The following is a 15,507-nucleotide window of genomic DNA, read 5'->3' as shown; positions in this document are numbered from 1 at the left end:
TGAATACACTCCTTACATGCTCATCACAGCAGAATGTGCCTCCTCCTTGCAAGCTTATCACACCTGAATACACTCCGTGCATGCTCGTCGCAGCAGAATGTGCTGCCTCCTCGCAAGCTTATCACACCTGAATACACTCCTTACATGCTCTTCACAGCAGAATGTGCCTCCTCCTTGCAAGCTTATCACACCTGAATACACTCTGTGCATGCTCGTCGAAGGAGAATGTGCCTCCTTCTCGCAAGCTTATCACACTTGAATACACTCCGTGCATGCTCCTCGCAGCAGAATGTGCCTCCTCCTCGCAAGCTTATCACACCTGAATACACTCCTTGCATGCTCATCGCAGCAGAATGTGCCCCCTTCTTGCAAGATTATCACACCTGAATACACTCCGTGCATGCTCGTTGCAGGAGAATGGGCCTCCTCCATGCAAGCTTTTTGTAGCAGAATACACTCCTTGCATGCTCGTCGCAGCAAAATGTGCCTCCTTCTCGCAAGCTTCTCACAGCTGAATACACTCCTTGCATGCTCGTCGCAGCAGAATGTGCCTCCTTCTCACAACCTTATCACACCTGAATACACTCCGTGCATGCTCGTCGCAGCAGAATGTGCCGCCTCCTCGCAAGCTTCTCACAGCTGAATACACTCCTTGCATGCTCGTCGCAGCAGAATGTGCCTCCTTCTCGCAAGCTTATCACACCTGAATACACTCCTTGCATGCTCATCACAGCAGAATGTGCCTCCTTCTTGCAAGCTTATCACACCTGAATACACTCCTTGCATGCTCATCACAGCAGAATGAGCCTCCTTCTCGCAAGCTTCTCACACCTGAATACACTCCTTGCATGCTCGTCGCAGTGAAATGTGCCCGCTTCTTGCAAGCTTATGATACCTGAATACACTCCTTGCATGCTCGCATGCTCGTCGCAGCAGAATGTGCCTCCTTCTCGCAAGCTTATCACACCTGAATACACTCCTTGCATGCTCATCACAGCAGAATGTGCCTCCTTCTTCCAAGCTTATCACACCTGAATACACTGCTTGCATGCTCGTCGCAGCAGAATGTGCCTCCTCCTTGCAAGCTTATCACACCTGAATACACTCCGTGCATGCTCGTCGCAGCAGAATGTGCCGCCTCCTCGCAAGCTTATCACACCTGAATACACTCCTTACATGCTCATCACAGCAGAATGTGCCTCCTCCTTGCAAGCTTGTCACACCTGAATACACTCCGTGCATGCTCCTCGCAGCAGAATGTGCCGCCTCCTCGCAAGCTTATCACACCTGAATACACTCCTTAGATGCTCATCACAGCAGAATGTGCCTCCTCCTTGCAAGCTTATCACACCTGAATACACTCCTTGCATGCTCGTCGCAGCGGAATATGCCCCCTTCTTGCAAGATTATCACACCTGAATACACTCCGTGCATGCTCGTCGCAGGAGAATGGGCCTCCTCCATGCAAGCTTTTTGTGGCTGAATGCACTCCTTGCATGCTCGTCGCAGGAGAATGGGCCTCCTCCATGCAAGCTTTTTGTAGCTGAATACACTCCTTGCATGCTCGTCACAGCAGAATGTGCCTCCTTCTCGCAAGCTTCTCACAGCTGAATACACTCTTTGCATGCTCGTCTCAGCAGAATGTGCCTCCTTCTCGCAAGCTTATCACACCTGAATACACTCCGTGCATGCTCGTCGCAGCAGAATGTGCCGCCTCCTCGCAAGCTTCTCACAGCTGAATCACTCCTTGCATGCTCGTCGCAGCAGAATGTGCCTCCTTCTCGCAAGCTTATCACACCTGAATACACTCCTTGCATGCTCATCACAGCAGAATGAGCCTCCTTCTCGCAAGCTTCTCACACCTGAATACACTCCTTGCATGCTCGTCGCAGTAGAATGTGCCGCCTCCTCGCAAGCTTATCACACCTGAATACACTCCTTACATGCTCATCACAGCAGAATGTGCCCCCTTCTCGCAAGCTAATCACACCTGAATACGCTCCTTGCATGCTCATCACAGCAGAATGTGCCTCCTTCTCGCAAGCTTATCACACCTGAATACACTCCGTGCATGCTCGTCGCAGCAGAATGTGCCGCCTCCTCGCAAGCTTATCACACCTGAATACACTCCTTAGATGCTCATCACAGCAGAATGTGCCCCCTTCTCGCAAGCTTCTCACAGCTGAATACACTCCTTGCATGCTCGTCACAGCGGAATGTGCCTCCTTCTCGCAAGCTTCTCACAGCTGAATACACTCTTTGCATGCTCGTCTCAGCAGAATGTGCCTCCTTCTCGCAAGCTTATCACACCTGAATACACTCCGTGCATGCTCGTCGCAGCAGAATGTGCCACCTCCTCGCAAGCTTATCACACCTGAATACACTCCTTAGGTGCTCATCACAGCAGAATGTGCCCCCTTCTCGCAAGCTTCTCACAGCTGAATACACTCCTTGCATGCTCGTCACAGCAGAATGTGCCTCCTTCTCGCAAGCTTCTCACAGCTGAATACACTCTTTGCATGCGCGTCGCAGCAGAATGTGCCTCCTTCTCGCAAGCTTCTCACAGCTGAATACACTCTTTGCATGCTCGTCGCAGCAGAATGTGCCGCCTCCTCGCAAGCTTATCGCACCTGAATACACTCCTTACATGCTCATCACAGCAGAATGTGCCTCCTTCTCGCAAGCTTCTCACAGCTGAATACACTCTTTGCATGCTCGTCGCAGCAGAATGTGCCTCCTTCTCGCAAGCTTCTCCCAGCTGAATACACTCTTTGCATGCGCGTCGCAGCAGAATGTGCCTCCTTCTCGCAAGCTTCTCACAGCTGAATACACTCTTTGCATGCTCGTCGCAGCAGAATGTGCCGCCTCCTCGCAAGCTTATCACACCTGAATACACTCCTTAGATGCTCATCACAGCAGAATGTGCCCCCTTCTCGCAAGCTTCTCACAGCTGAATACACTCCTTGCATGCTCGTCACAGCAGAATGTGCCTCCTTCTCGCAAGCTTCTCACCGCTGAATACACTCTTTGCATGCTCGTCGCAGCAGAATGAGACTCCTTCTCGCAAGCTTAGCACAGCTGAATACACTCCTTGCAGGCGCGTCGCAGGAGAATGTGCCCCCTTCTCGCAAGCTTCTCACAGCTGAATACACTCCTTGCATGCGCGTCGCAGGAGAATGTGCTTCCTTCTTGCAAGCTTCTCACAGCTGAATACACTCCTTGCATGCGCGTCGCAGGAGAATGTGCCTCCTTCTCGCAAGCTATCACAGCTGAATACACTCCTTGCATGCTCGTCGCAGCAGAATGTGCCTCCTTCTCGCAAGCTTCTCACAGCTGAATACACTCCTTGCATGCTCGTCGCAGCAGAATGTGCCTCCTTCTCGCAAGCTTCTCACAGCTGAATACACTCCTTGCATACGCGTCGCAGGAGAATGTGCCTCCTTCTTGCAAGCTTAGCACACCTGAATACACTCCTTGCATGCGCGTCGCAGGAGAATGTGCCCCCTTCTCGCAAGCTTCTCACAGCTGAATACACTCCTTGCATGCGCGTCGCAGGAGAATGTGCCTCCTTCTTGCAAGCTTCTCACACCTGAATACACTCAATGCATGCTCGTCGCAGCAGAATGTGCCGCCTCCTCGCAAGCTTATCACACCTGAATACACTCCTTAGATGCTCATCACAGCAGAATGTGCCCCCTTCTCGCAAGCTTCTCACAGCTGAATACACTCCTTGCATGCTCGTCACAGCAGAATGTGCCTCCTTCTCGCAAGCTTCTCACAGCTGAATACACTTTTTGCATGCTCGTCTCAGCAGAATGTGCCTCCTTCTCGCAAGCTTATCACACCTGCATACACTCCGTGCATGCTCGTCGCAGCAGAATGTGCCGCCTCCTCGCAAGCTTATCACACCTGAATACACTCCTTAGATGCTCATCACAGCAGAATGTGCCCCCTTCTCGCAAGCTTCTCACAGCTGAATACACTCCTTGCATGCTCGTCACAGCAGAATATGCCTCCTTCTCGCAAGCTTCTCACAGATGAATACACTCTTTGCATGCGCGTCGCAGCAGAATGTGCCTCCTTCTCGCAAGCTTCTCACAGCTGAATACACTCTTTGCATGCTCGTCGCAGCAGAATGTGCCGCCTCCTCGCAAGCTTATCACACCTGAATACACTCCTTACATGCTCATCACAGCAGAATATGCCTCCTTCTCGCAAGCTTCTCACAGCTGAATACACTCTTTGCATGCTCGTCGCAGCAGAATGTGCCTCCTTCTCGCAAGCTTCTCACAGCTGAATACACTCTTTGCATGCGCGTCGCAGCAGAATGTGCCTCCTTCTCGCAAGCTTCTCACAGCTGAATACACTCTTTGCATGCTCGTCGCAGCAGAATGTGCCGCCTCCTCGCAAGCTTATCACACCTGAATACACTCCTTAGATGCTCATCACAGCAGAATGTGCCCCCTTCTTGCAAGCTTCTCACAGCTGAATACACTCCTTGCATGCTCGTCACAGCAGAATGTGCCTCCTTCTCGCAAGCTTCTCACAGCTGAATACACTCTTTGCATGCTCGTCGCAGCAGAATGAGACTCCTTCTCGCAAGCTTAGCACAGCTGAATACACTCCTTGCATGCGCGTCGCAGGAGAATGTGCCCCCTTCTCGCAAGCTTCTCACAGCTGAATACACTCCTTGCATGCGCGTCGCAGGAGAATGTGCCTCCTTCTTGCAAGCTTCTCACAGCTGAATACACTCCTTGCATGCGCGTCGCAGGAGAATGTGCCTCCTTCTCGCAAGCTTATCACAGCTGAATACACTCCTTGCATGCTCGTCGCAGCAGAATGTGCCTCCTTCTCGCAAGCTTCTCACAGCTGAATACACTCCTTGCATGCTCGTCGCAGCAGAATGTGCCTCCTTCTCGCAAGCTTCTCACAGCTGAATACACTCCTTGCATGCGCGTCGCAGGAGAATGTGCCTCCTTCCTGCAAGCTTAGCACACCTGAATACACTCCTTGCATGCTCGTCGCAGCAGAATGAGCCTCCTTCTCGCAAGCTTCTCACACCTGAATACACTCGTTGCAAGTGTTAGGCTTAGGGCCGCACCACAGCTGTTGAATATGCTAGGATGGGGGGGGAGGCATAGAGAAATGTATACTGCTTTCTAAGCAAACACATATCTATTGCTATATTGTAATTGTTTTTATATAGTGCTTACTACCCCTGATGAGGCATCAAAGTGCTTTTCCGCAAGTGGCACGCTACTCAGGAACCCAAAAATGATTAGTGGTGGGTTAATGTAGGGAAATGTGTGTTAATTTGAGCGATGGCCAAGTGAGTCTGTTAGTTGGGTTGAACAGGATAATGGAGGAATATGTGACCCCTTCAAATGCCCCCAGCAGTTTTATCTGTGGCTCAGTGTGTGTCCACTTAAGATTCCCTTCTAGAGACGCCACTGTGCCAAAGGTTGGATATCGAGTGCTCTGAGAGCCCCCAGACTCGTGGCAGCCAGGCTCACAGCATTATTGGTGGGACCTGGGTCACATGACACAGTTTTGAAAACAAGTTAGCAGACATTGTGCGTAGATGTGTGTGTGGTAGGTTTATCCACCTGTGAAATGCAAGCAATGCTATTACATTTAAGAGCGAACAGTGCTGTTTATGTCATTGCCAAATCTCTGCTCCTGCCCCCTCTGTACACACCCAGCCTCTCCGCTCCCTGCTTCTTCTGATCACCAGTGGTGGGGGTGAACTTTGAAAGTGGTTAGAGTTATACCTACCCCACGTCTGCCCCCTCTGTACTCACCCACCCTCCCAGCTCCCTGCTTCTTCTGATCACCAGTGGTGGGAGTGATCTTTGAAAGTGGTTAGAGTTATACCTACCCCATGTCTGCCCCCTCTGTACTCACCCACCCTCTCAGCTCCCTGCTTCTTCTGATCACCAGTGGTGGGGGTGAATTTTGAAAGTTGTTAGAGTTATACCTACCCCATGTCTGCCCCCTCTGTACACACCCACCCTCTCAGCTCCCTGCTTCTTCGGATCACCAGTGGTGGGGGTGAACTTTGAAAGTGGTTAGAGTTATACCTACCCCATGTCTGCCCCCTCTGTACACACCCACCCTCTCAGCTCCCTGCTTCTTCTGATCACCAGTGGTGGGGGTGAACTTTGAAAGTGGTTAGAGTTATACCTACCCCATGTCTGCCCCCTCTGTACACACCCACCCTCTCAGCTCCCTGCTTCTTCTGATCACCAGTGGTGGGGGTGAACTTTGAAAGTGGTTAGAGTTATATCTACCCCATGTCTGCCCCCTCTGTACACACCCACCCTCTCAGCTCCCTGCTTCTTCTGAACACCAGTGGTGGGGTGATCTTTGAAAGTGGTTAAGAGTTATACCTACCCCATGTCTGCCCCCTCTGTACTCACCCACCCTCTCAGCTCCCTGCTTCTTCTGATCACCAGTGGTGGGGGTGAACTTTGAAAGTGGTTAGAGTTATACCTACCCCATGTCTGCCCCCTCTGTACTCACCCACCCTCCCAGCTCCCTGCTTCTTCTGATCACCAGTGGTGGGAGTGATCTTTGAAAGTGGTTAGAGTTATACCTACCCCATGTCTGCCCCCTCTGTACTCACCCACCCTCTCAGCTCCCTGCTTCTTCTGATCACCAGTGGTGGGGGTGAACTTTGAAAGTGGTTAGAGTTATACCTACCCCATGTCTGCCCCCTCTGTACACACCCACCCTCTCAGCTCCCTGCTTCTTCGGATCACCAGTGGTGGGGGTGATCTTTGAAAGTGGTTAGAGTTATACCTACCCCATGTCTGCCCCCTCTGTACACACCCACCCTCTCAGCTCCCTGCTTCTTCTGATCACCAGTGGTGGGGGTGAACTTTGAAAGTGGTTAGAGTTATACCTACCCCATGTCTGCCCCCTCTGTACACACCCACCCTCTCAGCTCCCTGCTTCTTCTGATCACCAGTGGTGGGGGTGAACTTTGAAAGTGGTTAGAGTTATACCTACCCCATGTCTGCCCCCTCTGTACACACCCACCCTCTCAGCTCCCTGCTTCTTCTGATCACCAGTGGTGGGGTGATCTTTGAAAGTGGTTAAGAGTTATACCTACCCCATGTCTGCCCCCTCTGTACTCACCCACCCTCTCAGCTCCCTGCTTCTTCTGATCACCAGTGGTGGGGGTGATCTTTGAAAGTGGTTAGAGTTATACCTACCCCATGTCTGCCCCCTCTGTACTCACCCACCCTCTCAGCTCCCTGCTTCTTCTGATCACCAGTGGTGGGGGTGATCTTTGAAAGTGGTTAGAGTTATACCTACCCCATGTCTGCCCCCTCTGTACACACCCACCCTCTCAGCTCCCTGCTTCTTCTGCTCACCAGTGGTGGGGTGATCTTTGAAAGTGGTTAAGAGTTATACCTACCCCATGTCTGCCCCCTCTGTACACACCCACCCTCTCAGCTCCCTGCTTCTTCTGATCACCAGTGGTGGGGTGATCTTTGAAAGTGGTTAAGAGTTATACCTACCCCATGTCTGCCCCCTCTGTACTCACCCACCCTCTCAGCTCCCTGTTTTTTCTGATCACCAGTGGTGGGGGTGATCTTTGAAAGTGGTTAGAGTTATACCTACCCCATGTCTGCCCCCTCTGTGGACACCCACCCTCTCAGCTCCCTGCTTCTTCTATCACCAGTGGTGGGGGTGAACTTTGAAAGTGGTTAGAGTTATACCTACCCCATGCCTGCCCCCTCTGTACACACCCGCCCTCTCAGCTCCCTGCTTCTTCTGATCACCAGTGGTGGGGGTGATCTTTGAAAGTGGTTAGAGTTATACCTACCCCATGTCTGCCCCCTCTGTACTCACCCACCCTCTCAGCTCCCTGCTTCTTCTGATCACCAGTGGTGGGGGTGAACTTTGAAAGTGGTTAGAGTTATACCTACCCCATGTCTGCCCCCTCTGTACTCACCCACCCTCTCAGCTCCCTGCTTCTTCTGATCACCAGTGGTGGGGGTGAACTTTGAAAGTGGTTAGAGTTATACCTACCCCATGTCTGCCCCCTCTGTACACACCCACCCTCTCAGCTCCCTGCTTCTTCTGATCACCAGTGGTGGGGGTGATCTTTGAAAGTGGTTAGAGTTATACCTACCCCATGTCTGCCCCCTCTGTACTCACCCACCCTCTCAGCTCCCTGCTTCTTCTGATCACCAGTGGTGGGGGTGATCTTTGAAAGTGGTTAGAGTTATACCTACCTCATGTCTGCCCCCTCTGTACACACCCACCCTCTCAGCTCCCTGCTTCTTCTGATCACCAGTGGTGGGGTGATCTTTGAAAGTGGTTAAGAGTTATACCTACCCCATGTCTGCCCCCTCTGTACACACCCACCCTCTCAGCTCCCTGCTTCTTCTGATCACCAGTGGTGGGGGTGATCTTTGAAAGTGGTTAGAGTTATATCTACCCCATGTCTGCCCCCTCTGTACACACCCACCCTCTCAGCTCCCTGCTTCTTCTGATCACCAGTGGTGGGGGTGATCTTTGAAAGTGGTTAGAGTTATACCTACCCCATGTCTGCCCCCTCTGTACTCACCCACCCTCTCAGCTCCCTGCTTCTTCTGATCACCAGTGGTGGGGGTGAACTTTGAAAGTGGTTAGAGTTATACCTACCCCATGTCTGCCCCCTCTGTACTCACCCACCCTCTCAGCTCCCTGCTTCTTCTGATCACCAGTGGTGGGGGTGAACTTTGAAAGTGGTTAGAGTTATACCTACCCCATGTCTGCCCCCTCTGTACACACCCACCCTCTCAGCTCCCTGCTTCTTCTGATCACCAGTGGTGGGGGTGATCTTTGAAAGTGGTTAGAGTTATACCTACCCCATGTCTGCCCCCTCTGTACTCACCCACCCTCTCAGCTCCCTGCTTCTTCTGATCACCAGTGGTGGGGGTGATCTTTGAAAGTGGTTAGAGTTATACCTACCTCATGTCTGCCCCCTCTGTACACACCCACCCTCTCAGCTCCCTGCTTCTTCTGATCACCAGTGGTGGGGTGATCTTTGAAAGTGGTTAAGAGTTATACCTACCCCATGTCTGCCCCCTCTGTACACACCCACCCTCTCAGCTCCCTGCTTCTTCTGATCACCAGTGGTGGGGGTGATCTTTGAAAGTGGTTAGAGTTATATCTACCCCATGTCTGCCCCCTCTGTACTCACCCACCCTCTCAGCTCCCTGCTTCTTCTGATCACCAGTGGTGGGGGTGATCTTTGAAAGTGGTTAGAGTTATACCTACCCCATGTCTACCCCCTCTGTACACACCCACCCTCTCAGCTCCCTGCTTCTTCTAATCACCAGTGGTGGGGGTGATCTTTGAAAGTGGTTAAGAGTTATACCCACCCCATGTCTGCCCCCTCTGTACACACCCAGCCTCTCAGCTCCCTGCTTCTTCTGATCACCAGTGGTGGGGGTGATCTTTGAAAGTGGTTAGTGTTATACCTACCCCATGTCTGCCCCCTCTGTACACAGCCACCCTCTCAGCTCCCTGCTTCTTCTGATCACCAGTGGTGGGGTGATCTTTGAAAGTGGTTAAGAGTTATACCTACCCCATGTCTGCCCCCTCTGTACACACCGAGCCTCTCAGCTCCCTGCTTTTTCTGATCACCAGTGGTGGGGTGATTTTTGAAAGTGGTTAAGAGTTGTACCCACCCCATGTCTGCCCCCTCTGTACACACCCACCCTCTCAGCTCCCTGCTTCTTCTGATCACCAGTGGTGGGGTGATCTTTGAAAGTGGTTAAGAGTTATACCTACCCCATGTCTGCCCCCTCTGTACACACCCACCCTCTCAGCTCCCTGCTTCTTCTGATCACCAGTGGTGGGGGTGATCTTTGAAAGTGGTTAGAGTTATATCTACCCCATGTCTGCCCCCTCTGTATTATTATTATTATTAGGAAAGTTTATAAAGCGCCTGGTTACGCAACAGCGTGTCCCCGCGCTACATTTGCAAAACTCAGAGCAGAGGAAAGGAGGGGTTCAGTTACTTTGAGAAGAGGTGAGTTTTTAGGTTCTTGCGGAAACTGGATTCCGAGGGGTCTAGGCGGAGATTAAGAGGCAGAGCATTCCAGCATTTAGCTGTCAGATGGCGGAAAGAACGTCCACCCATACGGGCCTTTCTGATTCTAGGGACCACCAATAGACTTCTGTGAGAGGAACGCAAAGCACGCGAGGGTACGTGCTTGATGGCTAGGTTCTGGAGCGGTGCCGGCGCTTTTCGCGCAAGAATGCGATGACATGTACAGAGGGCCTTGAATTCCACTCTGCGTCTTACTGGTAGCCAGTGAAGGCTATGAAGAGCAGCTTTGGAGTCTGATCTTTTGGGGAGTTTTAAGATGAGGCGGGCTGCCGCATTCTGTAATACCTGGAGGCGTTTTACTGCCTTACAGGTGGCACCTAGATAAAGTAGGTTGCCATAGTCCAGGCGTGATGTCACAAGGGCATGTACCAGCGTTTTCCGGGCGGACATGGGGAGGAGGGCAAGGACCTTGTGTAAGATTTTTAAGACGCTGAAACAGACACCCGCTACTCGGTTTATTTGGGGACCAAAAGACATATCAGCATCAAACCATATACCAAGGTTCTTGACCTCCTGACGAGGCACCGGAGCCTCCCCCAGACAAGGGGGCCACCACGCCGACGACCAAGCGGAGGGGCTCCCCCCCACCACGAGCACCTCTGTCTTGCTTCCGTTTAGTTTAAGGCAGTTGGTAGACATCCATGTAGCAAGATCTTGCATGCAGGCCTTAAAACTACTTGAAGCAAGTCCGGGTTCTCGCGATAGGGAGATGACCAGTTGCGTGTCGTCTGCGTATGACACGATTTCCAGACCATGACTCGCGGCAATCGAAGCCACTGGGGAGATGTAAAGATTGAACAGGGTTGGGCTCAGGGACGATCCTTGGGGAACGCCCTGTCCCAGACCCATGGCTCTCGAGTAATGGTCGCCCAGGCGGACTTGGAAGCTTCTTCCAGTCAGGAAGGATTGGATCCATAAGAGTGCAGCTTCAGATATTCCCCCATCATTTAAACACTGTAGCAAGTTGGCGTGAGCTACAGTGTCGAATGCTGCACTCAAGTCCAATAGGATGAGGGCCATAGTATGACCCTCATCCGCCCCCTGACGAAGAGCCTCCGCTGCAGTTAAGAGAGCGGATTCTGTGGAATGACGGGGACGGAAACCGAATTGTGTCTTGTGCAGTAATGCCGCTTTTTCGACGAAGTCCATCAGTTGTGAGTTGACCAATTTTTCGGCTACTTTGGCCAAGTAGGGGAGAAGAGAGATAGGGCGAAGATTCTCAAGTTTCTCGAAACTGATGGTCGGTTTTTTCCTAAGGGGTAGGACCACCGCCTTTTTCCAATCTTTAGGTACAGTGGAGCTACTAAAAGATGTATTAAGTAGGTGCCTGATATAGGGTTCTAATACCACTAGGCTGTCTGCCAGGTGCTAAGGTGTAGTGGGGTCTCGAGGAGAACCCGACTTCACTGATTTGCAGATTTTTACGAGGTCTTCAGGTGGAGGGATATCAAAGTGGGTCAGTCTGATTCTGTTGCTCCATTCCCTGGGGCTTTCGATGAATTCTGCACCCGCTCTGGGTTGTGTTGGGAACGCTGCGTATATTGTTGCTATTTTCTTGGAGAAAAAATTGGCGATTTTATTGCAAGCGTCGGGGGAACAGTCATCTGGGACACTGGATGATTTCCCGCTCGAAAGGGTTTTGTATAGCGAGAACAGCTCTTTAGTAGAATTACTGGCTTCACTAACTCTAAGCGTGTAGTATGCAGTTTTGCACTTTCTAATTTGACCGTGGTAGAGTCGCCTCTCGGTCAGGTAGGTGGCTCTGGATTCTTTAGAGAAGGTCTTGCGCCATTCTCTTTCGAGTTTCTTCAGTGCAGATTTCAAGGATCTAAGTTCATCGTTGAACCATGGAGCTGTTTTTTGTACACGGCCCCCGGAATTAGTTTTTTTGATTTTTTGAAGAGGAGCCGTGCAATCAAGTGCCTCAGTGATACGTGTGCACAGATTAGTGTTGGCTGAGTCTGCGTCAGCCCCCCCCCGGGCTTCCCCCTTTAACCAGTGCCTCGCAGAATTTACGCTGGGAAAAGGTGGCCCAGTTACGCCTAAGATGATATAGCAAAGCCGGCTGCGGAGGTCTATATCCAGGGATCCGAATGGTAAAGGGAACTAAATAATGATCCGACCAGGGGATAGGAATAGGGGGTTTGGATTCTACTTCCTCCCAATTTGCAAATATGGGGTCCAAAAGATGACCCAACTGATGTGTTGGGCCGTTCACAATTTGAGTCAGCTGGAGAGCACCTAATGCCTGGCTGAAGTTCGTGCTTGTACTATTTGATGGGTTGTTGAGATGCAAGTTGAGATCACCAAGTACCAGAAATTTATTGTTGCATAAAACAGTCTCCATGATACCTTCTATTAGACTTTCCTCAAACTTGGCAATGGGACCAGGGGGTCTGTAAATTAGCATGCCCTTTAGCGTGTAGCTGTTGTTCACTTTAATAGTGAATTTCCCAGCCTCGCTGTCCAGGATAGGGGCACTTTCAAATTGGCATTGCAGACTTTCACGGGCAACAATTGCGATGCCTCCTCCTCTACCAGTGGGTCTGTCTTGTCTATGTATAGTGTATCCCACTGGTAATGCCTCAAGGGCATCGGCTGTAGACTCACTATCTAGCCATGTTTCTGTAAGGAACATAAGGTCCCATTTAGTCTCAGAGAGAAGATCATGTAGGTCCAACTTATGTTTCCTTAGTGAACGCACGTTGAGTAGTCCACAGTGTATAATGTGGTCGCTGGTGGTCGGGTTCTTGTCAAGGACATAGTGGAATTGGCAGTGTTCACAACCTGCAGTGTTTTCTACATGTAGCTTGTGCATGCATGACACGGAGACCGTACGACGTAAGGCAAATAAATCTTGCTTGCTCCACCGTATGTGGTCGTTCCGGGGGGCATGGGGTATGGCCCTGGACCGCGTACGATCGCGGACGGGCGCAGACGGGCTTGACTTAGGCTCGACTTCGGCGCAATGCCGGCGCGCCCGCTGCGCTCGCCCGCTGCGCGTCCGGAAAGGGCACATTGATAGAGGGCGGAGAGGCGTGGCCTCACGAGTGGGCGTGTCTGCGGTATCGGGCGCGCAAAGGTATCAGCGCGTTTCCTCCCTGCAGCAACGCTAGGGACAGCAGAGCAGAGCTTCGCGATTTCCCAGCGGCTAGCAGGTCAGTGGGTGCTCAGGGTGCAAGTGCTCAATTAAAAACACAACGAAAACAAAGTTTTTAAAAGCAGTAACAAACAGACCTCCCGGCTTCCGCCTCAGGAGTGTTTACAAAGTTCTGGCGCGCTTGTCAATCAGCGCGACTATATAGGCGGGAAAAGGGGCGTGGCCTAAGTAGGCGTGGCCTCACAAGTGGGCGTGTCTGCGGTATCGGGCGCACGAAGGTATCAGCGCGTTTCCTCCCTGCAGCAACGCTAGGGACAGCAGAGCAGAGCTTCGCGATTTCCCAGCGGCTAGCAGGTCAGTGGGTGCTCAGGGTGCAAGTGCTCAATTAAAAACACAACGAAAACAAAGTTTTTAAAAGCAGTAACAAACAGACCTCCCGGCTTCCCCCTCAGGAGTGTTTACAAAGTTCTGGCGCGCTTGTCAATCAGCGCGACTATATAGGCGGGAAAAGGGGCGTGGCCTAAGTAGGCGTGGCCTCACAAGTGGGCGTGTCTGCGGTATCGGGCGCGCGAAGGTATCAGCGCGTTTCCTCCCTGCAGCAACGCTAGGGACAGCAGAGCAGAGCTTCGCGATTTCCCAGCGGCTAGCAGGTCAGTGGGTGCTCAGGGTGCAAGTGCTCAATTAAAAACACAACGAAAACAAAGTTTTTAAAAGCAGTAACAAACAGACCTCCCGGCTTCCGCCTCAGGAGTGTTTACAAAGTTCTCACCCACCCTCTCAGCTCCCTGCTTTTTCTGATCACCAGTGGTGGGGGTGATCTTTGAAAGTGGTTAGAGTTATACCTACCCCATGTCTGCCCCCTCTGTACACACCCACCCTCTCAGCTCCCTGCTTCTTCTAATCACCAGTGGTGGGGGTGATGTTTGAAAGTGGTTAAGAGTTATACCCACCCCATGTCTGCCCCCTCTGTACACACCCACCCTCTCAGCTCCCTGCTTCTTCTGGTCACCAGTGGTGGGGGTGATCTTTGAAAGTGGTTAAGAGTTATACCTACCCCATGTCTGCCCCCTCTGTACACACCCACCCTCTCAGCTCCCTGCTTCTTCTGATCACGAGTGGTGGGGGTGATGTTTGAAAGTGGTTAAGAGTTATACCCACCCCATGTCTGCCCCCTCTGTACACACCCAGCCTCTCAGCTCCCTGCTTCTTCTGATCACCAGTGGTGGGGTGATCTTTGAAAGTGGTTAAGAGTTATACCTACCCCATGTCTGCCCCCTCTGTACACACCCAGCCTCTCAGCTCCCTGCTTCTTCTGATCACCAGTGGTGGGGGTGATGTTTGAAAGTGGTTAAGAGTTATACCCACCCCATGTCTGCCCCCTCTGTACACACCCAGCCTCTCAGCTCCCTGCTTCTTCTGGTCACCAGTGGTGGGGGTGATCTTTGAAAGTGGTTAAGAGTTATACCCACCCCATGTCTGCCCCCTCTGTACACACCCAGCCTCTCAGCTCCCTGCTTCTTCTGGTCACCAGTGGTGGGGGTGATCGTTGAAAGTGGTTAACAGTTATACCTACCCTCCCAGTGAACAAAGGAAGTGCGCCAGATTTCTTCTAAGAAAGTTTTGTGGGCTGGGAAGTTTTGTAAAATATTGAGTCCAGTAGCGCATTTTAAACAACAATCTTCAAAAAAATGTACTAAAAAGTCATATATCCTGAAGGGCCCACATGGACTTTTCAGCACTTTTATGGTATGTCGGGGATTCTGACCCTACTCAGGAGCTGACACAGTTTTATCAACGTTTGTCATAGGTGCACCTAATATCTCTGAAATTACATCAAATATGCCATGGACAGGACTTTGCCAAGGGCTTGCCCCACATGTCAAGAATGACATCATGTGTCGGAGTGCCGGGTGGGGGAGGGGTGTAGCCAGCGCTCAACTACGATGGGCGTCTAGGCGCTCTCTCCATCAGATTGAGTGTGCCTTTGTCGTTTTATGGGATCAGATGGCAGTGAAAGAGCCTAATTTCAATGCAGTCCAGTTGGGTTGATCTCAACAGCGGTGGAAGAGACAGTTTCCTCCATTCTAAATCGCTCCAGGAACGACGGGAAGGTTAGGAACAAAACATGGCCTGCGCCATAAATGTTTTGCTTTTAGTGAAGTGGAACTTACTGAGTCATTGCCAGATTAACTGTGGCAGGAACGATTTTACATTACGTTATGTATGTCTTTTGGAGTGGAGATCAGGCATCATGTTTTGGGACAAAATGGCCGCCGTTAACTAAAGCTCTGTA

The 15,507-nt window shown here is 51.5% G+C and overlaps 1 protein-coding gene across 1 annotated transcript in view; it reads left to right on the top strand.

Annotated features, from left to right (window-relative positions):
• Positions 1-15,507, top strand: part of NCS1 (neuronal calcium sensor 1) — a 449,313-nt gene that overhangs the window by 261,063 nt on the left and 172,743 nt on the right. The window lies entirely within an intron of this gene.

This window comes from Triturus cristatus, chromosome 1_2, assembly GCF_964204655.1.
Source record: "Triturus cristatus chromosome 1_2, aTriCri1.1, whole genome shotgun sequence".
In the NCBI taxonomy this organism is placed as follows: domain Eukaryota; kingdom Metazoa; phylum Chordata; class Amphibia; order Caudata; family Salamandridae; genus Triturus; species Triturus cristatus.
The sequence above is the reverse complement of the archived record's forward strand: the minus strand, read 5'-3'. Positions and strand labels throughout refer to the sequence as shown.